Source organism: Eucalyptus grandis, chromosome 6, assembly GCF_016545825.1.
Source record: "Eucalyptus grandis isolate ANBG69807.140 chromosome 6, ASM1654582v1, whole genome shotgun sequence".
Taxonomy (NCBI): Eukaryota; Viridiplantae; Streptophyta; class Magnoliopsida; order Myrtales; family Myrtaceae; genus Eucalyptus; species Eucalyptus grandis.
In genome coordinates, this window is record NC_052617.1 from 30245304 (window position 1) to 30251476 (window position 6173).

Consider the following 6173-nt stretch of genomic DNA (forward strand, 5'->3'; position numbering starts at 1 on the left):
TGGGGACGCGTAAGTTTCAGGAGTGAGTTTCGACTCCCATGCCCTGCAAGAGGCATGGCAAAAGTCTAAGCGTGAGTGTAGAGTAGGAATAGAGTAAGATTGACCAAAAAAAAAAAAAAAAAAGATAACGATCTTATGCTTTGATATCTTATATGCAAGCAGTTTTTAATTCGAATGCCACTATGCTTGAATCTCGCACTCACTTTACTCACAAAATGGTTAGTTCTCATATGCTTTCTTATCTGGTTATCTCAATGTCCTTCAATCGACGTCTTCACCCTTTCTAACTGTTGCTCAACTATATTATGACAATCGTCAGCTAGTCGCTATCATATATCAATGATCGATCATGATCATAGATAATTATGACCATTGGCAAGAACTAATGTGATTAATAGGACTATCGATAAGGACTCATGTAATTGGTATCCTGCCAATGTCCACCTTACCAAGTCTCAGGTTATATATTGAAATTGATGTCATGCCAATTATAATGACTTAGTTAATTTTTGGTATAAACACATGCCTCCTTTCAAAAGAGTTGAAAGATCTTTAATTCTTTTAATTATTTGAAATGTATGAACTACCTTTTCTCAAAAGAGTATAGGGTGTGTATTGTACCTTTTAACGCTTCGTAATCCGTGCGTCGGACAGCTACTCCTCTTCACCTTTGGATCATCATTCTGAATTGTTGCCTCTTTTTGAAAGGTATGAAGGGCCGAAAAGATTTGATTTTTATTTCTAATGCATCTTCACCTCCAACCTCGAGTCAAAATCATTACCTTCTCATTTCAATTGATTTCGAAACTTTGTTTGTCCTCAGTTGTTGCTTCAATGGCTCCTGAACCTCCCACATAGTCATCTGCGGATTACCTTGCTCGCTTTTGACAAACTGAAAGAAGATGAGCACGTGACAACCGCATCCTCCGACTTCTAAACATGGAAGCTGACTATTCTGACCAGGTAATCCTGGGTCCTTGTTTCAATGGCAATTTCAAATCCCTTTGTCTCTTCAAGGTTGTTTCCCTCGATTTAGGGAGGGAAAGCTCTCTTTTCAAAAATCGATCCCCAATAGAGTTTGTATGATTGGCGGAAAACTAGTGATTTAGGGGTTTCCCCTCTTTTGATGTATTAGTGGTACCTTAGGATGAAATCTTAGGACAATATATCTCCCATTTGGAAAAAAGATCAACATGGATGTTGCTCTTCAATTTTGCCGTTTCGGCTGGGATTTGCGTTTAGGCATTTTGGGCCCCTTAACCAATTTTTGGTCCCTTTTGACTAATTGTTTCTTTTTTCTTTTTTAATTTTTGGGATTAATATTAATTACCCTTCTAGACTTGTTCAACATTGTGGTTTACGTCCTGACGGTATCCCCATGCCCATGAAAAACATCGATCCTTCCAAACACTTCTAATTCATCGATGACAACGCCTTTTCCTTTGGCAACTTTATGACCAGCTTCTGTCAGACGTTTGGTAAGGCCGCCGACGTCGAACATGTCCCATTTTTACTATATTGGCTTTTCAAGTACGTCTTTTTCCATCCCTCACTTAGAGTGTCAAATGACCTTCTTGATATAGCTTCCACTCTGGCCAAAGGAATATTGATTACTTTGGGCCCGCTTGTTCTTACTATGTTGTGTAGGGGAATTACACATGCATCTCCATCAAAATGAGTCTGGCACTTTCTTTGACTCTTTTTGGCTTCTCCAAGCTTGGATTGCCTTATATTTCTCTTTCATTTTCTCTCATGACTTGGGAGCTTACCAGTCAAACCAAGTTCGATCCGGTCTTTACAAGCCATCAAGGATAAGTACTTAAGCAAGAAGAACGATCTCAGGTGTGCCACAGAAGTCATTGAAGACTATTACGAAGATTACTGAACACACTTGCAAGTTGTAATCAATCAGTAAGTGATAGTACTTAATCAGTAAGTGATAGTTAACAGACTCAAGACTTGGAAAAAGTACTAAAAAAAGTCATAAACTTATTGCATTGGTATAAATTCAGTTATAAATCTTTTTACATTAGTATTAATTTAGTCCATTTGGCTAATTTATGTTAGAAATTGCTGGTGTGGATGCTGGTGGTCCTACATGGCATGACTGGTCATGGACGTGGACAATATTATGATTTTTTGAATATTTTTCAGAATTTTTATTTATGTTATATTTTTTCTTGTGATATCCTGAAAATTCAGTTTCTTTTTCAATTGAATAAATCGGGCATTTCATCAACACAACTATAGTGCTTTTCTTGGAGATGGTCACTTACGAGATAACTAGCCTATTAGATGAAGCCGTTAAGAAAATATAAATGCAATAGACTTGGGAATTCGATTAGGACTTGACTGCTCGACCGTGCTAGTCTACAAAGGTAATTACAGCACAGTTAAAAATCAATCAGAGATCAGAGATAGGTCGGTTCGATTGAGATGTGTGGCCAAACGTAGGTGATTCCACCAAATTGAAAAATTCTTGTTGATCAGCATTAGACTGATTTTTTTATCGTTTTAATACCTTGTATTCGTATTTGAATCCTTGAGATTTTCATGACAACCGAGAGTTGCCAATGTGTCAGAGAGGTTCATTGTGATTCGAAGAAAATCGACCACGAGTCATTTGCACTAAAAATTTCTGGAAGCTACCCGGTAACCTAAGTCACACTAAAATCGAGCAAGATTGAAATTAACCACGAAATTGAATCCAATTTCAGAAATTGAAAGTTTTTTCATGTCAGAAATCATTTTAGGAACGTCGACTCAGTCTCCGAAATTTTTTCTGCAAAACCGAGATTTTTGGTGAAAAGTTGACATGGCCATTTTCGACTGGAAAATTCAGAGGACCGTTTTTTATCACGAAATTGGGATGCAAATAGGTTCTATTGGCAAGGAAAAATACCAATTTGAACATTGATTTGATAATGGAATTTATGGGAGCCAGTTGTGTTGATTCAAGAAGGAATTGAGTTTAAATTGAGGAGAAATCCACCAAAATTCGTAGCCCCCCTTGGTCCATGACTTTTGGATCACTTCAAGGCTTCTAGAAGAAGTTTTTGGATGCAGAGGAATCCAGCTGGGTATGTGTGGGGTCATCCAAGGGGACAATAAGATAGGAAAGGAACCAAAGTGGTCCCCTCCATGCAAGTTTGGTCCCCCTCTCTTCTTCCTCCTTGCTGCCATCGACCAAGCTCCCATCTCCATCCCTTGAAGCTTTGAAAAACCCAGAAAACCGAGCTTAGCCTCCCCAAGCCGTCGCAGCCCCGCCAAGCCGCTGGACCACCCCTTGTAGCCGCTCACTCGCCCGCACGCCACCCACGATCGTCCTGCTTGCCCGCTTCTCTAGCTACGTCGTTTGGTCCTGTTCGCCATCCAACAGGCTACTTGAGCTAGTGTGGAGGTCACCGGAGCTCAGCTCGCCGCCGTGCAGCCACTGAAGTCACTTGTCCAAGCCACAACAGCTTCGTCGGTCCAGCCTTGTCGTTTCAACCAAGCCGAGTAGCCCTTTCAGCCACCGACTAGAAGCCGAAGCTAGTGGGTTTCCAGCCACTATTTGGCCCATTTTTGTGGCCTTCCGAACCTCGAAAGGCGCACCCGCTTTGGAGTTTGTCGATCCTCTCTATATCTGCATCGTTGTGGTTCGAGCGGATCGTTAATCAAGTGAGTTTAACTCACTAATCCCCGCTTAGTAAGTTAATGACATTTAAGGATTGATTAGTTTAGATTAAGTTGAATTAGGTGGATAATTAGATTATATTAGCAATTTAGTTAATCGATATTGCATGTTAGGTGATTAGTTTAATGTAATTAGCAACTAGATAAGCTCTAGTATTTATTTAGATAGGTTCTAAAATTTTCCAGACCCGTTTTGGTATTTAATTAGGCTTTTCCAGCCTAAGTGTGCATTTTTACTATTTTTGGGTATTTAATAATTAATTTTTCCCAATTATTTAATTAATTAATTATTTTTCGGAAATTAGACCGTGATAGTCGGTGACTGGAATTTTATGCTGATTGCAGTGATGTGATCTATTTATTTAATTGAGTGTTGGATGGTGCAAATTGAATGTGATTTGTAATTTTGGATATTTATTCCAAAATTAATTAATTTCAATAATTAATTAGAAAATCACCGGGCGTCAGTTGACAATACTAAAAATGTTTTTATTGACCATATAATCAATGCAATTTACTCAAGTAAATATATTATATTTTTAGCTGAGGTCTACCTTGTACCCACACACGATTATTTTATCAGGTTTTATGAAAATGGTGAAATGGGTAGTAAATGAGTATAATATCTATGAATCAGCTTAGATGAGCATAAATTAGCTTCGGTGAGCATGGATTAGCTTCGGTGAGCATGAATCGGCTTCGGTGAGCATAAATCAGCTTTAGTGAGCATGAATCAACTTCCGTGAGCATAAATTAGCTTCGGTGAGCATAAATCAGCTTAGGCGAGCTATACTACCTATATCAGCTTCGGCGGGCTATATTATCTATCTATATCAACTTTGGTGAGCAATACTATCTATCTTTATTAGCTTTGGCGAGCATTCTTTCGTATCAGCTTAGGTGAGCAGTGATCGTTCAATGAAACGACTGGATATATAATATTGGGTGATAGATAGTATTGAAATGGTTGATTGAGAGGCGGTCTTGATGATATGGAATCGACTAGGTCGATTGATCGATAGTTCGATTTGATTGGATGAATTGATTGTGGAAATGAGTGATCGAAATGATTGAATTGTATTGACTTGCAAGAAGGGACTGAGGCTAAGGTAAGTCCTCTGACTTGTGCTTGTGCTTAGGCAGTCTTTAAGGCGTATTTCTTTTCTAGTCGGGTCTTAAGGGGTGAACTTGCTGAGACGTCGTCTCACCCCGTTGTGGGATAACATTTTCAGGTCCCTAGGGTGAAGAACCTCAGAGCTTGAGGCGGAATGGTCAGGAGCATGGATGGCTTAGAAATTCTTTTTGAAGATAGACTTCTTGTACTTAGACCTTAGAGTTGGCCTCTGTTTGTAAACTAGATTGTGGTTTTTAATAATGTGTTGATTTGAAATTTGTTGTCTTGCTTTTCTATCCCACATTTGTTATTGTCAAGGGATTAGTAATTCGCTTCCGCATGTGCATTAAAATGAATGGGTCGGTTATACGCCCTGGGACATCACTATTTAATCGACCACTGAGGGATGGGCACGCGCTCGGAGGATCGGGGCGTGACATTTCTTCTTCTTATTTATTTATTTGATCTCTTCTTTTTTTTCTTTTTTTCTTTTTCTATACATTGTTGACCGATGAGGTCATCAACCCTCGCCTAGATCCAAACAAGGGCCAAAATCCTTACTTGTTGGTTGGTGAGGGCCTTTGCACCTCTATTGGCCACAGGCAAGGGCCACAATGCCTTGCCCATTGCACAATTGGCTGGTGAGGGTTGTGACACCCTCACCTAGACCAAGTAAGGGCATCGTCATGACCCTCGCCTATCGTGGGTGAGGGCTGCCGCACTTGGATTTGGACGAAGGTTCAAGAACTTTGCTCGTGGCCGACGAGGGCGTGGCGGCCCTCACCTGTGGCTGACTTGTGGCCAATGATGGTTAGTTGGTGACCTTGTGTGAAAAAAAAAAAAGAAAGAAAGAAAATAAAAGGGAAAAAAATTATGAAGTTATAAAAAAAGTTTCCGCATGAGTGCCATAAAACTGCCGAAGTCCATGTTAGCAATTTGTGATCTAAATTGCTTGGATGGACTGAATTGACACCAATGCGAGAAGGTTTATAACTAAATTGGATCAATTGGTACTAATGCCATAGATTTAAGACTTTTTGGTACTTTTTTTCTCAAGACTTAATGTCGAAGCTTATATCTTATTTGTCGAGAGTCTTCTCCTAGGAAATATCGATGTATTGAAGATAATGAAGGCATAGAGGAACAATTGGCTAGCTTTTTCAATGTGTTCAAACAACATTGTGGTTTTATGTAGGTTGAAAGTTTTTACTCGACCAAAGTACTAATGAAAGAACTCTTTAATCGATTATCCTTATTGAATCTTTTCTTCTGGTCATTTCTGATTCCACTCTTCGATATGGCTGTCTTGTGAACATTTCTATCACTGACATGTTTAGTTGTTTTACAGAAATCGTGAATGGTCTTGAGTATTAAGGTCAACCAA